The sequence below is a fragment of the Cheilinus undulatus genome, linkage group 13 (assembly GCF_018320785.1).
Source record: "Cheilinus undulatus linkage group 13, ASM1832078v1, whole genome shotgun sequence".
Lineage (NCBI taxonomy): Eukaryota > Metazoa > Chordata > Actinopteri > Labriformes > Labridae > Cheilinus > Cheilinus undulatus.
The window spans coordinates 37,338,452-37,358,708 of record NC_054877.1 but is presented as its reverse complement, the minus strand read 5'-3'; the positions used below and the strand labels follow the sequence as shown (position 1 = coordinate 37,358,708).

Genomic DNA, 20,257 nt, shown 5'->3' with positions numbered 1-20,257 from the left:
CTCAGTAATGGTTTAAAGACGACAAAGTGAATGTTCTGGAGTGGACGAGTCAAAGCACAGAACTCAACCCAATACAGAATTTGTGGCTGGACTTCAACAGGGTTGTTCATACCTGATCCATGTGCAACCTGACAGAGCTTGAGCAGTTTTTGCAAAGAAGAATGGAGTAAAATTGCAGAGTCCAGAAGTGCAAGCCTGATTGAGCCCTCTCCACACAGACTCAATGCTGTGATTGCAGTCAAAGGAGCATCTACTAAAAACTGACTTGAAGAGTTTGAATATTTATGCAGTCGCTTATTTTACATTTAATTTTTTTAATTTAATTGACATTACTTTGCAGAAACCTGTTTTCACTTTGATATTAAAAAGTTTTGTCTAAAAAGCCAAATTATATTGACCATGACTGAGTTATGAAATTATGAAAAGGGTAAAACATCCAAGGGGGTGAATACCCTTTTATAGGCACTGTATGTTGTGATCAAACAACCCAAATGTGCCTGTTATTTGGGAAAAAATAGAGTAGAACAAAATCCATGAATGCATGCCTGTCTTCTAGTAATACATAGGCAACATCATTTCTATGTGACTGGTATCAAAGGGTACTCTGTACCTTATAGGTCGTAATTTATCTATTACAAGGGGTAAATGTAAAACACAATACATAAATCCTAATATGTGAACATAACCAAAAGCAAACACATACTTGATTGACAGTAATTTACTATGAAACTAAAGTATCCTGATCAACTGCAGCCTTGATGCTGTAAACAGATGTTATAAAAGACGCAGGTATAGACCCCTCTCATTTAAAATGCTTGCCTGTCAAAGCACAGCTGTGCATCTCTGCCTCTGGATCCCTTCATCTAATGAACACTGCAGGCTTTACACAGTGTGTGTAAGTGAAGCGATCTATACAAGCTGGCTTTTGTTGTATGAGTTTGGATAGCTGTAAGGTGCATAAAATCACCCCAGGAGCTCATATTTCAAGGCTGCAGTCCAGCAGTGCGTGGAGGGGATCAATTAAATCATGAATAAACAATGAATGATCATTAATGGCATCATAGAAGAGGCACTCTAAATTTCAGGTGCACTAAAGCTTAACATCCGTCTGTGTAAAGATGCATCACACATAAAGATGTTCGCTTAAAACTTGACAGGAAAGAAAGTTTGTCCTTGATGCCAAAAACAAAACAAAAAAACACCCACATCTGCTTACACCTACAGACAAGTGTTTATTTAAATCTTTAACTGCAGCAGGAGGATAAACAAATGTGACTTTTTGTTTGGATAATACTGGCTGCAGGGAGTTATGAATGATTCTGGCCTTTAGAGCTGGTATTTTTCAGCGCTGTTGACATGTCCCTGAGCAAAGTGCTGCATCACTGATTTCTTCATGGACAGTCACTCTCACGTTATGGTGCTCCTGACGTGGCCTTGAGTTGCTCTGGATATTTTTTGGGAAGTGCACTGCAATTGTTGTTCCTAGACTGTATAAATAATAGACAAAGATGCTGTGACATCCCCTATTTGTTGTTTACTGCAGGCCTGGCTCCAGGCGTGGGCAAGGTGGGGCACCCAGTGCTCTAACTGCCCCACCAAATCATCCCACTTCATCTCAAACTTTAAAAATAGCTTCAGGGTATTTTATTTTCTCCTTATTGATTAAAATACTCAAAGTTTCAAGGTGTGAATCCAGGTGGCCTGTGTTGTATGCAGATGGCCACGTTTTGTACTCCATCTTTGATCCTTCTTGTGAGGTGTTTACAGCCATTATCAGACCAGATACAGCACTGGCTCAATGTGCAGCAACTTAAATACAGTATCTTCATGAACTGTGTGCTGTTAAAGAGAGCTGGGTTTTTTTATGATCCACGTTTCTTCTGTTCTCGCCTTCTATTTTGCTATCATCCCTTTATTTCATCTGTTATTCTTGTCATTTTACCACCAGCATGACTCATTTAAATATTATGTTTCTATGAGTTATAGTCAGAGATATTCGCTGTAGCTCAAAAATATCACTATTTGCCTCTTCCACTAAAATCTCTAAACCCATAGAATTCAATTTTCTTTTGTGCTTGTGATCATTCTGCTTTCTATCCAAACTGTCCATGACGTAAAACAGAAAAACACACAAACTCCTGATTTAAATGCTACTGCCTCCAAAGTTGGGCCTGTTGACATAAATGCAGTTATTTAGGGATGCGCCATTCTGGTGTCTTGCAGCTGACTACCCATCACCTATTAGTGAGATTGGCCAATCACTGATATGATGCCGACCATGTTTTGTGTTCTGATTTATCAGAAAATGTAAGTGGTCAATCAGACTATTTAGCTTTGTTGTGTTGTAAGACCTACTAAAAGTGGAAGTATAACTTGGTACCCAGCCAGCATGTCCTTGTGGGCCCCACAAGGGTTATATGTGGGCTACAGTATGGGTCCCATGTGGGTATGTCTGTGGGTTCCATGGTGGCGTCACCTGTGATTGCCCATGTGAATTGCAAGTTTGTATCAGCCCATATGAGTCCCATAAAAATCCCGTCCAGAGAGCCTTGCAATTGCCCATGTGCACTACAAGTAGATCTATCTTAGATCTCTAGAGATTGGGCCTATATGGGACCCACATGGGACATATTGTAGCCCGCATATAACCCATATAGGGCCCACATGGACATGTTGGCTGGGGTAATAGAAAAACAGTAGTTGTCCTAAAGCCAAAAACACAACAGCGCCTGAATGGTCGTCCCCATTATTTTCAGTGTACAAACACTCGCCCGGTTACACTGTACCACTTTGCACCACTTAACGCCCCTTTGAGCCACCTTATGTCCCTTTACACCACTGTACTATATCCTGCTCAGCTGGCCAAGGCAGACAAAGTTTCTCCTGAGAGGACAGCTGTTTTGTTTATCTTGGCTGCTGTAGTAGCAGCTGTTTGAGAGCACAGAATAAGAAATTTATCACCATCTTCCATTCTTTGTAGAAAAAGTGTGGGGCCTCAGCCACTGGTGAAATTGAGAGATGGGTCTGGCTGTAGACAGTGTGTCTCTGATGGGTGCTCTCATAGGTCATTCTCATAGATCGTTCAAAACTCAAAAGAAAACTGAATTAAACATCGGCATTGACTTATGTTGTAACGTTAATTACGTAGCTTGCATAGCTATGTTAGCTTTAGTGAAAACTAACAAAGGGAGCCACTGGTCATGCAACTACTTCTAAAATAGGTCTAGACATAATATAATCCCGGAGAAGACCACTGATCTTTTTCTCTGTTTGATGAAATGCTGTTTAGTTTGTAATGTTTGTTATGTGGTTATTTCATGAATAACTGCAAGACTTTGTTTATGAATAAAGTTGAATTTAAAAAAAAATCTAAAGCTGGAAAAATGTTTTACTAGCCAATTTGGGCACTTTTGTTCTGGAAAAGATGGTGTCATTGTCCAGCTTCTTCTGGGGGATCCTGAGGCATTCTCAGACCAGACAGGATACATAATCCCTCAAGCATATTCTGGGTCTCCCCGACGTCTCCCTCCAGCCACATAAGCCATAAAACCTCTACAGGGAGGCGTCCAGCAGGTATCCTGATCAGATGACCCCTTTTGATACCAAGTAGTAGCAGCTCTACTCTTCGTTCCCTCCGGATGTCTGAACCCCTCACCCAATCTCTAAGGCTGAGCCCAGCCACCCTCAGGAGAAAACTCATCTGCCACTTATATCCGCAATCTCATTCTTTCGCTCACTACCCAGAGTTCATGACCACAGGTGACAGTTAAAGCTTTGGCTTTTGGCTTACCTCCCTCTTCACCACAATGATCTGGAAGGATGCCCTGATGCTCCCTTTTACACTCACTTGTGAACAAGACCCTTAGATAATTGAACTCCTTCACCTGAGGCAGAGACTCACTCCCCACCTGAAGGGAGCAATCCACAGTTTTCCGGGAGAGAACCATGGCCTTGTGACTTGGAGGTTCTGACTCTCATCCCTGCTGCTTCACACTCAACTTCAAACCATCCCAGTGCCTGCTGAAGGTCCCCATCTGAGGAAGCCAACGGAACCACATCATCTGCAAAAAGCAGAGATGGAATTCTCAGGTCCCATACCAGAAACCCTCCTCTCCCCTGCATCTTGAGATCCTGTCCATGAAAACCACAAACAGAACCAGAGATAAGAGACAGCTGTTGCGGGGGTCAACACACACCTGGAACGTGTTTGACTTTGTGCTGCAGATGCAGACACAACTCTCACTTTGGTTATACAGGTAACTGATGGCTCCAGGACCCCATATTCCCACAGTCCCCTAAGGGGATATGGGCCTTCTCCAAGTCCAAGTAGACTGGATAAGCAAATTTATGCTCTTTCAAAAAGTCCTGCAAGAGTAAAGAGCTGGTCCACTGTCCTATGGCCAAGATGGAATCCACATTGTTTGTACTGTATCTGAGGTTTGACAATAGGCCAGTGCCACCTTTCCAGCATCCTGGGGTAGACTTTCTTTCGGAGGCTGAGTAGTATGATACCCTGATAAGGGTTAGGTTTATTGAGTGCGATAATTGTCTGAGTTGCTTATGTGTAACCTCATTTCCTTCAGTTTCCTTTCAAAAAACTCCTGTGGCTTGGTAACCAAACTCTAGCCTGTGTCTCAGTGTGTAACTGGAGTTTAAACGAACTCATGCTGTTATTATCTACAATCTCTTTGCAAATTACACACTGTGGCCATGGAGCAACATCAGGACCGAACAGGGAAAATGCAATCATAAAAGGTTGTGATCATATTTGCTTTTTTCTGCTTTCTGTAGTCACTAAAAATCTCTATGCATGGAAGAAGTTAGCAAAGCAAATTACTTTTTGTCTGGTTAATGGTTCCTTGCCTCCCCTAAGGTCTTCTGCCACCACCCAGAGGAGGCCTGCCTCACAATTTGAAAACCACTGTGCTAGAGCATTAATTAGGTGATCAAATGCTGGGGACTCTCAGCATTATTTCTGATATTATGACCATGTATATTTTTAAAAATATCAACAAATCCAGCCAACAGAGTACTCCAGGAACAAGTTGATTCTGACAGTAGGTGACCAGCCAACATGTCTTCATGCCCCCCCCCAAGTCAGATCAGTCTTGAACCGGCCTGGTTGGCTGCCAGTTCAGTGTTTTGGCTGTCATCACCTTTTTTATTACTTTGAAGCCAGAAGTGGTCGTATTTGTTGAAGAGGTTGTCACTGCAGAGGAGAAAAGGGTTTAACATGTCAATGTATCAGACTTAAACCGTCTCTGCTCATGAAGCATTATCAGCTGGATAATGAGCTGGTGGAATTTTGTTTCTCCAGAGAATGCTGGTGGTGTTAACTGAGCAGAGTGGTGTATTTATTAGATTACAGAAGCTGACAGAGCATGTGAAATATGTGAGACTCACCTCTCAGTCCTCCTCATCTCCCCAGAGAGACGGTGAAGTGGGCAAATGACAGGTAATAGCTCATCTCTTCAGCACGCTGTCTTATCCGTGGAAGAGCCAATAACGTATCCGGCTTCCTGCAGGTGCTGTCATGAATAAATTAATTTATGATAAACATCAACCATGTTAACAGACCAGAATAAGTAGCACTGACAGGAAGCAGATGGATACCCACTAGTCAGTGCTAACATATGCAAACATAATGATGAAATTTCACTTACAAATGAAACAGGGCCACAGACTTCTAAGGCAGCCTATTAATGCAAAAACATAACAAACATGGTATAGAGAGGTATTTTGATAATCCTCAGTTTAAATCAAATAATCCCGTTCACACAATGTACCTTCTCAAAAATGTTTTACGTGGTGTGATGCCATGTCAACAGTAGTCCATCATTCACTATGCAGGCAAAGCAGCTCACTCAAAGACGGCAGTGATGTCCAATTTTTTTATTTGTCAAAAAAGTTGAATAAATCCAGCTTTGAGGAAGAGAAATGTGCTTGCTTTATCTGTAATATGAAATAGATATGAGATTGATTCATGACCTTTTTGAAGTTCTAACTCAGAATCTTCTTAGCTTATAAATATTCTCTGAAAGAAGATGATTGTTTGTCTTTCCATCAAGCAACAGATAAGTATCAATAGTGGTATTAATAAGGTCAGGTTATTAGTGGGAGGGTTTCCATGTAACAGAGGTGAGCCTGGGCGACAGCAACCTAAAGCAGCCTCCATAAAAAGACGTCCCATTACAGTTATAAAAATGCGCAATGTCTCCGTCTTTGAAAACTTCAGGAAATGTCTGTGATACTGTAAGATATCAAGAATTTTTAGGCATGATGGACAAGAAATTGAGGCAGAACTAATGAGCAGATATGTTGAGTTAGCCGGCACCATCAGGTGGGAAAGAGGATTAACACAACACCAGTCGTGCTCTGGATGTCCCTGGGTATTACCATGAGCATAGGAAAATAATCTGACATGTTAAAAGTGGAGTAAGAGGTGGATGTGGTGAGTAAGCACGGCCTCGGGTACTGGCCGGGTGGGTAGTAAGGTTGCAACAAGCCCCAAACAAGCTGAGGATGTTCCATCTTGTGCTCTGAGTTTACTTTAATGCACTCAGGCTGCCACTTTATCGTGACCTGTAGGAGAACAAACCGTTATTGTAAGTCTTTCATTCCTTCTGCCATCAGGCTCTTAAACTTTGATAATAGTCTCATGGACTGATAGCTTTGTATTATTGTGTTTTTCCTTGTTTGGCGCTGAACCACATGGTGGTTAAAACTGTGCTTATGCTGGTGGCTCATTCGTACATGCTATGAATGTAAACTTATGATGTAATCCATAATGCACCTGTGGGTATTTTATTACTCTGTCAATGTACTGACTTTTATTTATTATTGTCTCTGTTTGCTGTTTGTGATTGTATGTTTTGCCCTTTGGGATAAATAAAGTTGTCTGAATCTCAATCTGAATCTGAAAACTGCCGACATGCTCCAGGTGTATCCAAAGGAGTGAAAAGGCCCAGGAAAAAAAGAAATGCCATTGAGATTGATCTTGACTGATGTTGACGTGTACTGTGCTTGGCTTTGCCCCCAACGACACTCCAGCTCTGGATTGTGGCACATCAGGCCCTGTGATGAATGTCTAGTGCTCTACATGTCTAAAACTTGCACGAGTTCTACATATTGCATCTTTAACATGGGTTATAGAATCTTTTGTTTTTGTAAGGTAGTAGAAATAATGAATAGTTGTACAAATTCCAACGGCACATCTGGACTTGCCTCATAGGCACACGGCTCACCGTCTGAGAACCACTACCTTAAAATCCCTGAAAGGGGGGTTTAGGAAGAGAGGCTAGCTTGCTTGCTTGCCACAGTGACTGCAGGTTTAACTCCCTTTACTTAATGTTAAGTGACTGGATTAGCTGGGGAGACACTTAGCAAACCGACAGCAGCATCTACTAGTCACTCAGACCCACCATGCCCTTAAAAAAGCACAAATTCAAGGACACAAAATAATCAAACTGAGTCTTAAAATGATTCCAAAAGGTTAACCTGTGAAAGGTTTTTGTTCTTGAAAAATGAGCTACCTGTTATTTCCTATCCCTTTGTGAGGAATGTGAAGGATCTACCAGAATGGACACAGTTTGATCAGTGTCTTCATGCTCTTTAACTTCAGCTTGCACAGCATAGAATATGTAGAAGAGAGACATTCTTATAGAGGGCAAATTAATTTGCTGTTCGGCTCACACATTTCTAGCTTTGATGCTCTGTTTGTCTCAGAAATGACAGTCTGAGATGTTTGCTGTCTAAAATCATCAACATCCAGTGATAAGGATGTTAAACCATCAGAGAAAATAGCTTTATGTGACTGTCACAGTAGGCATATGACAAACAGTGTCAGTAAAATGACTCAGTGCACGTATTCACAGAGAAACAATTCACTTTCAAGCTTGGCCAAAAGACTTTTTGAGTTGGTGTTAAATTATTGTGACCAGTGATTTTTGACAGAAACTGGAGAGAAACAGAATAACAGGATGCTTTGATGGTGAAATGCAAACATTTTATTGAGCTCGATCTACAGAAAAGACTCAAAGATGAAGACAGACAGATTTTCTTATTTTTCAGTGTACAATAGAGAAATGTTTTATATCTATGTGTAAACTGATATGGTCATCGGTAAGTGGAGATCAGAGATGGGGAAAGAATCAGACGATTACTCATAATACCATATAAGGTGATATACGACCAAACAAAATGATACCATACAAAACACAATATACAACACACATACATTAATGATCATTTCAGGATAGAGAGATTCTACAAAGATTGATATCTAAAGATTGATAGACTAAGGTGTGTCCTGTGATTAGCATCGCAGGTGTCTACAAACTTGTAATCAGTCAGTCGGCCTATTTAAAGGGTGAAAAGTAGTCACTGTGCTGTTTAGTGTCATGGTGTGTACCACACTGAATATGGACCACAGAAAGCTAAAGAGGCAGTTGTCCCAAGAGATTAGAAAGACAATTATAGACATGCATGTTAAAGGTAAAGGCTATAAGACCATCTCCAAGCGGCTTGATGCACCTGTGACTACAGGACTGTAGTCAAGCTCCCTGGATGTGAGGAAAATTTATGACAAATTAAAGAAAAGGATGATATGAATGGTAACCAAAGAGCCCAGAACAACTTCCAGAGAGATTAAAGGTGAACTCCAAAGTCAATCAGTGTCAGAACGCACCATCCGTCACTGTTTGATCAAAAGTGGACATAATGGAAGATGACCGAGCGAGACTGGTTCGGTTATGTTCTGGGGCTGCTTTGCTGCATCTGGCACAGGATTTCCCAAATCTGTAAAGAGTTCAATGACATCTCAAGACTATTAAGGCATTCTGGAGTGAAATGTGCTGCCCAGTGTCAGAAAGCTTGGTCTGAGTCACAGGTCATGGGCCCTCCAACAGGATAATGACCCAAAACACACAGAGCTAAAAACACCCAAGAATGTCTAAGAACTAAACATTGGACTATTCTGAAGTGGTCTTCTATGAGCCCTGATCTAAATCCTTTTGAGTGGGCCAAAATACCTGTGGACATGCGAAGAAGTCTCAATGTGAGTTACAGGAATTGCTTGATTGCAGTGATTGCATCAAAAGGTTGTGCAACAAAATAATAAGTTAAGGGTACCATAATTATTGTCCAGGCCAGTTTTATCAGTTTGTTTTTTTTTAATGATTCTGTTGATCCACAATTCAGAAGCAATGTCTGATTTTCACAAGTTGATTTTCAGTATTTTTTCATTTATTATTTCTTTTGTCAGTTTCAAGCTATTTCAGTGACCATTGTGTGTTTTTTTCCTTTACTGGAAGGGTACCAACAATTTTGCCCACTTGTGTATACTTAAATACAACGTACATATTGCAGTATCAATATTTTGTCCCAGCCCTACTTTGTGCAGATACTATGCCAGGTGCCAGCCTCATGCACCTCTGAATGATTCCCTCCTCAGCTCTAAGGCCAAATCATACTGAGATGCAGGTAGAGGGAGGATAGGCTGTAGACCAGGCCACATACAACAGTCAGTGACTTGCTTTTTCTGTTTTTCATGTCTAACTTTTAACAAACACAAAGGAAAAGTCCTAGTTTTACATGGGTGAAGCAGCATGCCTACATGTAAACATACTAATCTTCATTACAGCTGGAGAAATTGTCGTCTAGTGTTGTCAAGTTGAAAGCTTCATAAAAATGTGGACTGTGATTTGGGATTATTTTGTCCTATTTACAAAGTAATTCAGCTTGGCAGTTGTTGGAACCACTTTTGGTGTCAGCAGAGGGAGACAAATGAAATGGTTGTTTAAGACCAGAGCGTTTCTTGTATTAAGGCTCACTCCATAATTGAGTAAAGAGATTGGCTGCACTACAAGCTCTCCTAATGTGAGTTGTGGTCTGCAGCTTTTCTGTGGCTTCTTCTGCTCATCTTAGTCCTGTGATGACATTTCTAAAAATAGAAAGTTGTTTGGCTTTGGTCAGAAAGTATAAGCTAGTGTAGATGATGGGGTCACATCCACCATGTTTTCTGCTTTTAACCTTAAAGAACCCTCTCTCTCATTTTTCCTGCTCTTACTATCAATCCAACTCAATTTAAAGGTCAGAGTACATATAGAGGGAAGCTATTAGATTTAACCCCTAATCAAACTTTAAATGACATCTGCAGATATTAAGCTGAATTAATAGTTAAGGAGGCAGAGGGAGGCTGACTTAAGTATCAGCAGCACAATAATAAATGTGATATCGTTATTTCAGGAGATGGGGAATTTCCAGCTGGCTTAAAAGGCTCAATATGAGACAGTCTTAATATTAATATATAATAATATTAATATTAATAAGGCTTGTATTAAATATCACAAAGCAAATATAGCAGTAATAGCCTTTAAAGAGAGCAAAATCAAACTCCCTTGGGTTTGTTGTTCTCAGCTCCATATTCACACTAAGGGGCAAAAGCTTCAGCTTGTTTGTGTATCACTATATATATAAACTTCATATTCATAAAGGAAAAAAAATCTAAGCATCTTAAGACCAATCCCATTTCTACCTCTTAGCCCTTCCCCTTGGTTTTTGTGCTCTCACGTCAGGTGAAGAAGTATCTCAATTCTCTTCTGAATCAAGGGCTACGTAGCCCTTCACACTTGAAGGGCCACACTTAAAAATGAGGGGTATGATGAGTTTTAGACCGTATACTGCATTCACTTGCGAAACCGCACAACGGATTACGACGGAGGCGTTTATATGTAGGTACTTTGCATTTTTAATTGAGTGGAGAAAATATAAAGTTGTGTTTTCTCATTTATTCAGTCTTTAGCTACTAGGGATGATAAACAAACAGGAAGGAGAAATACACCTTTATTTCAGTACCATTACTTGTTTTAAACAAGTAACAAACTTACTTGAGCTCCCTGAGCCTTTCAATACCACCACAACTAAAATCTTTGCGAGCTTTCTTACTTCACTGCAACAGCAGCTGGCTTAATACTGGCACTTTATGGCCACTGTAAGTTCTGAGCTTTGTCTAAACTAAGCAAGGGTGGGTTTTTGACTTTTACTGAATAGCTTATAAATTGCCCTTTTTGACTTCATAGTGTATCCACAGCCTCTCTACTTTAAATGTTACATTTTCCCCATTTCTCTTTAGCTCTTTTCTGATTGGTTCTTCTCTAGGAATAATGGTCTCCCCATCCAGACTGTACATCGTTATGTCACTCTCTGTAGGCCTTTGCACTCTAAGTCAGTTTATTTGTGCAGAGTTTTTTTGCATGTAAAAAAAAATAAAAATAAGTGTCATGTTAATTATTTGTACACACTGATGCTGAAACTTTCATCCATCATTATTTTTTTCTGGAACAGGTTTGATTTTTTGGTATTTTTTCACATCAGTCCATGTCTGCTGCTTCCTTTTTTATCCCTCACTTTAAACACGGATCAGTGAGACACAGGGTAGTACAGTATTATACATAGTATATAACAGATAAAGGCAGAAGTTTACACCCACAGACACGTATCAGAGACAGAACGGAAAAGCTCCATCTCTCCATTATGGCACAGCGCTATGATGCATGGGCGTGTGCTGTATGAAGCCTTTTGTCAGGTTGGATGGATCCGGTGTGGTTTTAAAGGACTGACGGAGCCACAGGCTCACAGTGCAAAACAATTTGCCACATCCTACAAATTTGGCAAGAAAAACAGTTGAGTACAAATAAAATGCAATGAACTCAGTGTGCAAGGTTTGAGTGTGTGACATTTTTTGGGATTACAAATCACAAAAAAAAACCCATTCAAAAATAATGGACCCATTGTGTGACCTTAAACACCTTACAACGACATATAGCGAAAAAATCCTAATTCTGATGATCTCCCTCTTCCTCTTGTATGAAGTTAGCTTCATTTTCATTCTAATTTTTCTATATAGTATTATCTTTACCCTTTTGTTTTGTTTCTGCAGAGTTTTTTACGTGTCCCACTTTTCTACATTGTGATGTTTTCCATTGCCAAACCTGCAGTCTTTGGCCAGTTGGTTTTCTCCACCGCATCTATAGCATTTTCTAATGTCCGCCTGGGGCTTTTGTTGTGTGTTGCTGACCTTGTCCACTGACCCTGCCGCTCTGCTCTATTACCAGATTCTTCCATGCCATGTAAATCCGCGATGTCTCTGTTTGCCGCCTCCATTGCTCATGCAAACTTGAGTGCTTTTTCAAAAGTCAGTCTGTTCTCAGATAGCAGCCTCCGCCGTATGCTGTCTCTGTCTATGCTATGGATCAAACAATCTCAACATCATTGTCAGCGCATCATCAAAGTGACAGTGAAGTCCTGCATCAGCTTTCCCAGTTCTGCCACATAATCACCTACACTTTGCATAATACTAAATTGCAGTAACATTCCACTATCACTTCATAACACAGGGAAGTCTCGAATGATGACATTTGAGGATTTTATTGAAAATCTGTACATATTTATGATTTTTTATGGCACCATTTTTTAACTGTTACACCCAAGAAGTCTTCTGAGAGGTATCAAGGACAATTAGAGCAACAGTGTAGAGTGCAAATCCTCTCAGACAGACATGCTGCCAGGTATAGAGGTAAGATTGTAGAACTGAAATACTGCATTGCTTGTTACAACAAAAGAGTAATCTAATTGCTCTAGCAGTTTACTTTGTAATTCATTGCCCCCTACACTGCTAAGAGGCAACTGCCTGCAAACATTAGACATTCATAAACATGTGCACTTGGACATCTGTAAATGCATGCATACAATCCGTAAATGCCTTTCCTGACAGCAAAAACTGCAAAATTATCACTTCAAAACATCCAAGTCAAACATAAATATGGGAATATAATATTCAGCAATGTCCTAGCAACCAGATAGCTGGGAAAAACAGTATTTAAAAGAGTGGCAAACTTTAAACATGTTTAATTTGAAATGAGCCATTTTAAAAGATATGTTAAAACCAATATTTCAATATTTCCAATATTTCCACCAATATTTCTTGGTTGTAGATATCCAGATTTATCACAGATGTTGCAGTCCATAATTTTAAACTCTGAAAATATATTAATTCTTTTAACCTTTGAAAGCAACGATATAGAGAACTGCTTTCAACAGCAAGCCCTCTCAATTACTGATCAACAACAGCTGTGACGCCCAAGTGTGCACGCGTTAATGGATGAAAGTCTGCAGCCAGGCTGTCCTAACACTGTCTTCAAGTACAATTAATTAGAACATATCAGTGTTTAGGTATCACAAACACACAACTTTACATTACTGTTATGTTTCAAAATAAAGCAACAAATGACACAGCACTGTGAAGACTACAGCAGCTTGAGTTGGATTATTCTGGAACAGAACAAACTGCTAGAGCTCAGTATCCAGCACAGATGAATCAGACACTGTGCAAAGTTTTACACAGCAGGCATTTGAAAAAATCTGAAAATTTGGTGACATTCTTGTGTAATTTAGCAAAGCCAAAAAAGGGAAACAAAAGCAACTGACAGAGGGTGTTTATGAGGGCATTTCTGAGGGGCAATAGAAAAGATAACAATATTTTTGCTCAAATCAAGAGTGCTTTTCTTCAGATACTGCCAGATCTGTTTTTTTCTAATGATATTCCCATAAGGTTTCCCTGTACCTGTTTTTTTCTGCATAAACCAAGAGGGAAAACATCATAACAATATTGTATAACGTCAGCATATCATTGTTATCATGCTAACATTAGTATTTGGCTTAAAGTACCTCTCTGGAGACAGTCTTAGAGAGCTCCTAGCATGGCTGTAGGATTTTTTCTTTCTGTTATTGACATCACCGGGCCTCCAAAGATGCAAGAGAGAGAGCAGGGATAAATCACAACATCCCCATTTGCTCGGGAACAGAGGAGCACTTTTCATGGATGTGTCTTGAATCTTAAGAAGCTCTTTCATTACCATTGACCTGGGATGGAAAATGTTCCTTTTTTCCCATCGTCTGTCACTGGATATCTGAATACTTGAAAACACTACTCATGATTTATGTTGACCAATGCTGCCCTAAATATATCACTGAGTGTCAGTGCTGGATCAAAATTTGTGCCTACTTTTGCCTGTGTCCATAAACGGTTCTCTGTGCTTTTTCCTCTGCTTTTAGTCTCTATCAAGAATTGACCTGTAAATACACGCATTAATACACACTCTGTCAGTCAGAGGTATCAACACTTCTGCCTCCCTCTCTTTCTGTCTAGTTGTGCATTTGAGGAGAGCTGGTGGCTAAAGCCTCTCCCCATGGTTGTTTGTTCCACTTGCGGGCAGGTTGTTGGAGGTGTCAGTGCCATCCACCACACCACAGAGGAAAGAAAGATAAGAGACATTTGAGAGATTGCATGAATGCTCAGGCTTTTTGATGGTGGGGTAATTTGGCAGGCGAGGATAAATCAAAGACGAGGAAGCATGCTTTGCTTGTGTGTGTAGCGGGAAGAAAGAGAGATGAGCTGGCTTGGCACAGAAGGCAACAACTGAGGAGATCTTGTCCAAGGCAGATTTCCCTTCTAATGCTGCATTCACACAACCGCCATTTCCCCCTGGAAGGCTGATATGCTGTTGAAATATCATACTGTTTTGTTACTGTGAAAGGTACATAACAGCATCTCTGACAACACATTTTTAGACCCTACTTCACCAATTTAACAGAAAAACTAACTTTTGCAATGTAATGTCCATGATAAATTTATTTTCTAGCCATTGTAATGTAAGCATAAAATGAGCTTCTACAAAAATAGCTCTCATTAGCTTAAAATATACTCAGCTTATGCTCAAATTTATATTTCTTGCTAGTATTAAATACAGAAATGTAATTTTCTGGCAAATGTAGCCTACTCTAAACCAGTGATTTATTTTGTAACAAAAATGCTAAAAAAAAAAAGAAGAGAGAGAGAAAAAACAAAAATTTGATCTTCTATGTAGCATAATTTTAGTTAGCAATCTTTGTAACAAAAAGTAATCAAGTTTTAGTACTTGCTATTTAACAAAATGAAAAAGAAATTTCTTCAAATGTACTCCCAACTTAAGCTAAAATGTATTTTTGCTGTTCTAATGGTAGCTAGTAATTCCCCTTTTACCTAAAGTTAGCTAAACTAAGCATTAAAGTACCGTAAGCTACTTTTGAAGGCTAATTTTTGGTCCGTTAATAGTCTTTAAAATGCATTAGCAGCTGTAATACCTTCGACCCTCTCTGCTTTCACTGTTTTCTTCTTCGTGTGTTTAATATGCTGGCTTCTTACTCTTCTTCGTTGGTGGTTTAATAGCGGTTAGCAAAGACATACTGTCATGACTGACACCTTGATTCGCAGTAAATACTGTTATATCCCCCCTATTTTTTAAATGGTCTGGACGTACTGTGATGGTTAAGGATGAATACAGAAACCGTTACACCCCTGCTAGCTAGCATTAGCTATAGATTTCCTCTGCTAATGCTCTAATTAATCCCTCTAGCTAGAATAACAAAAAACATTAACTTTTTTTCTGGCTGATGTAGCCTCCTTGAGCTAGCAATTTACTTTGTCGCAACAATAATCAAGTTTTAGTACCTGTTAACAAGGAAAATGAAATGCAGAAATTTCTTCAAATGTAGCTACTGTGAGTAAGCTTTTACAATACTTCGTGTTGGCTAAAATCGATTTAGCTGTTGAAATGTAGGCTAGAAATGATTTTTTAAAAAACTTGAATTAGCTAAACTTACCGCCAGAGTTAGCTACTTTTTGGATTTTCAGCTTACATTACAATAGCTTGAGAATAAATTCATCAATGACATAATATTAGCAAAAAATGTACAATTCAAGCTAACATCATGCCTGCTTTAGCTAGTAAGTAGAAGACCACCTTTCATGTGCTTAAAATCTCTTGCTTAGTACTTGACATTAACATTTTTAGCTACATTAGCTAGCACTAGCTATAAATTTACCCTGCTAATGCTTTAAATTAAAGAGGAAATGAAACACATACATTTTATTTTCCAGCTAAGGGAGCCTACTTTAAGCTAATTTACTTTATAACAAACATAATAAGCTGTTTAGCTGTTGTAATGTAATCTAGCTGTTGTAATGTAATCTAGAAATGTACTTTATGTCTTTTTTTACTTACTTTACTTTTTTACATTGAGTTTTGTGTCTTTTATTAACTCAGGCTCAGTCTGCAATCACGTGCTGTATGCCTATTTGTTATTGTAATGTCAGACTTAGATTATAAATTCAGGTATACGAAGAAATTAGAGGAAAAATGCATCTTGATTTTGACAGGCTAAGAAATTGAGCCCTCTGAATGGGACAGTGTTTGACTGTTATGTGACCAGCCTAAAAAATACAAAGTCTGTTGGCTCCTAAACTAGATACCCAGTGTAATATTTGCTCAGAGCTGGTTTGAAAGCTTGTACTGACAGTGTTATCAAGGCCTGGTCGGTTTCTGAAATACGGCTGATATCCCTCTTTGTTTTCAGAATAATTTTTTTTGATCTTTGATTGAGAAGTGAGTGAATCTAATTCTTTAAGACTTACAACACTGATAACAGCAGTACAATGTCATAAAAGCACACATCCTCGCCTTAACATCAGAGGAACTTGTTACTGTGTGAACATGGGGAATTGAGGTCACAACCCCTAACAAGTATTTCACCTCGTTTACTTCACAGTGTTGATCTGTGAAGGCTCGAACTGCTTGCACCGAAACAGTCTGTATTGATTGAACTCAGACGGCTCCTACATCTTGCAGAGACATTTCAGTCTTCAAGCTGCAAGAAAACATGTTCTTTTCTCTCTTCTCTTCCATGGCTTTAATGTTACTGAACAGTACCCTACAGCAGAGTAACACCAACAACTTTAGTAAAAACCATCCTTTAAACTTTACACTGAAGCCAAACAAGGGATGCTACCATCAGGAGAATATGGCCACAGATATTAAGAAACTAAACTTGGTACATGACTCCCCTGTGGGGATAAAGGGATAAATCTACTCTTATTAAGAGCAGATCTTTTGAAAACACCCACACACAGAAGTATTGTTTGTTGAGCCAGTCCAATTCCTCTGAGATAGAACTGCATTGTTGTCCAGTAACTATTAAAACAAATTAATGAGCCATGTGGTTCCCCTGTCACTGTGATCAACCTTGTAGATTATAGACCATAGTTTTACTTAACTGATCCTAAATAGAGCACCCTACTGCTGTTAACAATCACTAATGTATTTGTAGCTAAAATAGTGTTCATTCATCATCAGTTTGGAAGATCTAGTTTGAGCTACTGTTAAAGAAGAGACAAGTTGTATTATTTGCCATCTCCATATCAATGTCAGCGGGCTGAATAACAGAAGTAACTCTCTTTATAGCACTCATAAAACGATCAAGCAATCCAACAGCACTATCCTTTTTTAAAAGATTTATTTTGGGCATTTTTGTGCCTTTATTTTGATAGAGGAGGACAGTGGATATAGTTGGAAACAGAGACGAGAGCGGGGGAGAGACATGTGGTAAAGAGCCTCAGACCAGATTGGAACCCGGGCCGTTAGTGTACATGGGGCCTGCCTTAAACCACTAGGGCACCTGCGCCCCCCATCCAGCAGTGCTATCTTTATATCATTTGGAGTCCCTTTTTGAGCACCCTAGGCTCTGCTGGCCTCAAACCACTGAGTAAAAATATTCTGCTGTCCAGCAGCTAAATGCTTTGCTCACTGGTGCATGGATAACAGCCTGTTTACCTGTTTGGTGTTTCTTTGATAGTTTCTGCCCACTACACTGAAACAAAACCAACCAAATCCCACGAAAAGTTACTGAGTTAGCTCCTTGGAAAGCAGCTGTGAGACTAGTCCATTTCCATTCATCATACATATCCTAACTCTGACTGAAATCAAATCACATTTTATGAAGTCCAAAGACTGTCATTGATGTAGCCACTTGGCACCTTAAAGTTGCCGTCTTGCTATTTTCCAGAAGGGGGATAATCCACATGACAAAAATATTGGGAACAACCAGATAAGAGCAGTCTCTCCACAAAATAATTTTCTCATGACCTTTGGATGCCCCTATGGTACATAAAACATGATGAAGTGCCATCGAAGGTGCACTACCAGTGGACAAAACATGATGACGTGCCATCTACTAGTATGGTGCACTACCAGTAAAAGAATGGCAGTAAATGGGAAAGACTGGGTTATTTAGGATTTAAAAGCATAAAATATGACAATCCTATGGTCAAACGGTTGTTGAGAGTAAAAATCCAATAGGCTTTGAAATGAACACATAATGTAGGACATTTATGAAAAACACTTGCATCATACCAATATGAAATAAACTAAATTATAGATGTGTCTGTTCAGACTCTTTAAACTAGACAAACAGTCCATCTTGTGACTGGGGATGTCATAAACCCACATCACATAACATATGTATGTTGGCTCTTAACATTTAAATGTGGTTAGTGAATGTGTGAAAAAGCTGTTAACAGGCAGTCAGGCTGTCACAGAGTTTTCACTAGCTTAAAGTCACTAAGAACACAGCACAGGTCCAACTTTTGCCCGCTTTACTCCTCTCTAGTTTCAGCCAAAAGACACAGAGCTCTTCTTTGACACTCTTCATCATTTGAGAATAACAAAACATGCCTTAATTAATAGAGTGGTGCAGTCATGACGTAATTTTGTAGGCAAACACGGGAGTTTGTGTTGCATGAGTTTTAGGATTATTGCTGAAAATAAGATCTGTGTCCAATAAAAGTTTATGACACATGTTTTGTTCATAAATATAATCTTCATAAATTAATAATGTAAGAATCATATCTGGTTCGTTAATCTAACTGATGAAAGTAAAAAGCTATCGTCATGCTATACTGAACTACAGCACGGTCAACTGAATATAACGCCATCACCTGCGGATACAACTGAACGGCAGGCTCAGTTGCCGCCCTTCAGATGATGACGTATAGTCTTCCCGACAAAAGCTGTAGTCCTTGTTAGCTGTCTTTTAGCAACCGCCTTTATCAAAAGTGAAAAGATTCACAATTCAAAGGTGGGGCACATTTCAGATATATTTTATGTTGTAGGATAAAACGTTAAACTCTCTTTAGCTTGTGTACACCGCAGACCTTACTTCAGGCATTTAAGTGAAAACTCATTCATAAATCCCTTGGACTTTCAGATGAGGGAACCGGAGGTGCTAAAATGCTAACTCACTTCTGCATTTTTGGACTCATTCCTGCACCACTCTATGGCTCTATAACCCTTAGAGCCCATGCGGCATGAGTCCGTGCCGCAGGCACACCCTTTATAAATTGCTTGGTAACTTTTGAACCATAAATCATAGGCACGTGCTTGTTTTTTCTTCTGAAAGCTCTCTGCTGTGCCTTTCTAATGACTCTCTCCACATATTATTAGCTCTTACAGAAGGTTTCTTGTGAGCCTGGAACTTGGCTGACTTTTCAGGGTCTTTGAAGATTCAATCCACACCAGTAACTCTGATAGTGGACCTTTTTTTATCCATTCATGATCCATTTTTTGATAATTCCTGCAGTTAGTCAGCTACATCTGTCACAGCCCACTGCCATATTGTCTGTTTGTATCTCAGAATGCATTGCAACTGGGCTGTGACAACCAATGGGAAGCTGTTCGTCGTCACGTCATGCTTTGCTGGTCTGCGCATGTTCACAGACTTAAAAAATTAAGAAGAGAGCCTGAATGACTCATAATAGACAGAAAGAGACACAGGGAGGCTGAAATTTGCCCCTCAGAATCACTGCATTTTAGATAATGAATCAAATTCCCAAAAGCGAAAGTTTTTTTTTGTAAAAATGTGAATATTTTGAAGACTTTTTTGCCACAGAAGTATTATTTTTTAATTCTGTAATGCTGAAGAGACAGGAGAGCAAGTTTATGCAAAAAAACCCTCTACATTAATGTGTTTAATACAAAAAAATCTTTGACTTTTAATTTCCGGTTAGTTTATTCTTTTGTGTTTATAGTCCCATATCTTTTTAAATTCGAGTGGCATTGCTGTAAGGCACATATTCTTAAAACACAGGTTGTCCTGAAGAAAGGGATATTTAGAGTTTGACTGTAAACCACAGGGTTGATGTTTTACAAACTTTTTAAGACAAAAAGTTCAGACAAGACACAATGGCTAAAAAATAGCACAGAGCTGTAAGGGTTAATTGTTTAAGGCACAAAGCAGAATGAAATAACTGTTAATGGCATTGTTACAGCTGTTTTCTAATCTGCCGCCATTCAATCTGATTGCTTGTTTTCACCGGGGGCACAGTCCC

The 20,257-nt window shown here is 39.4% G+C and overlaps 1 protein-coding gene across 1 annotated transcript in view; it reads left to right on the top strand.

Annotated features, from left to right (window-relative positions):
* Nucleotides 1-20,257, top strand: part of LOC121520660 (probable G-protein coupled receptor 158) — a 149,543-nt gene that overhangs the window by 3,270 nt on the left and 126,016 nt on the right. The gene's annotated exons all lie outside the window — the stretch shown is intronic.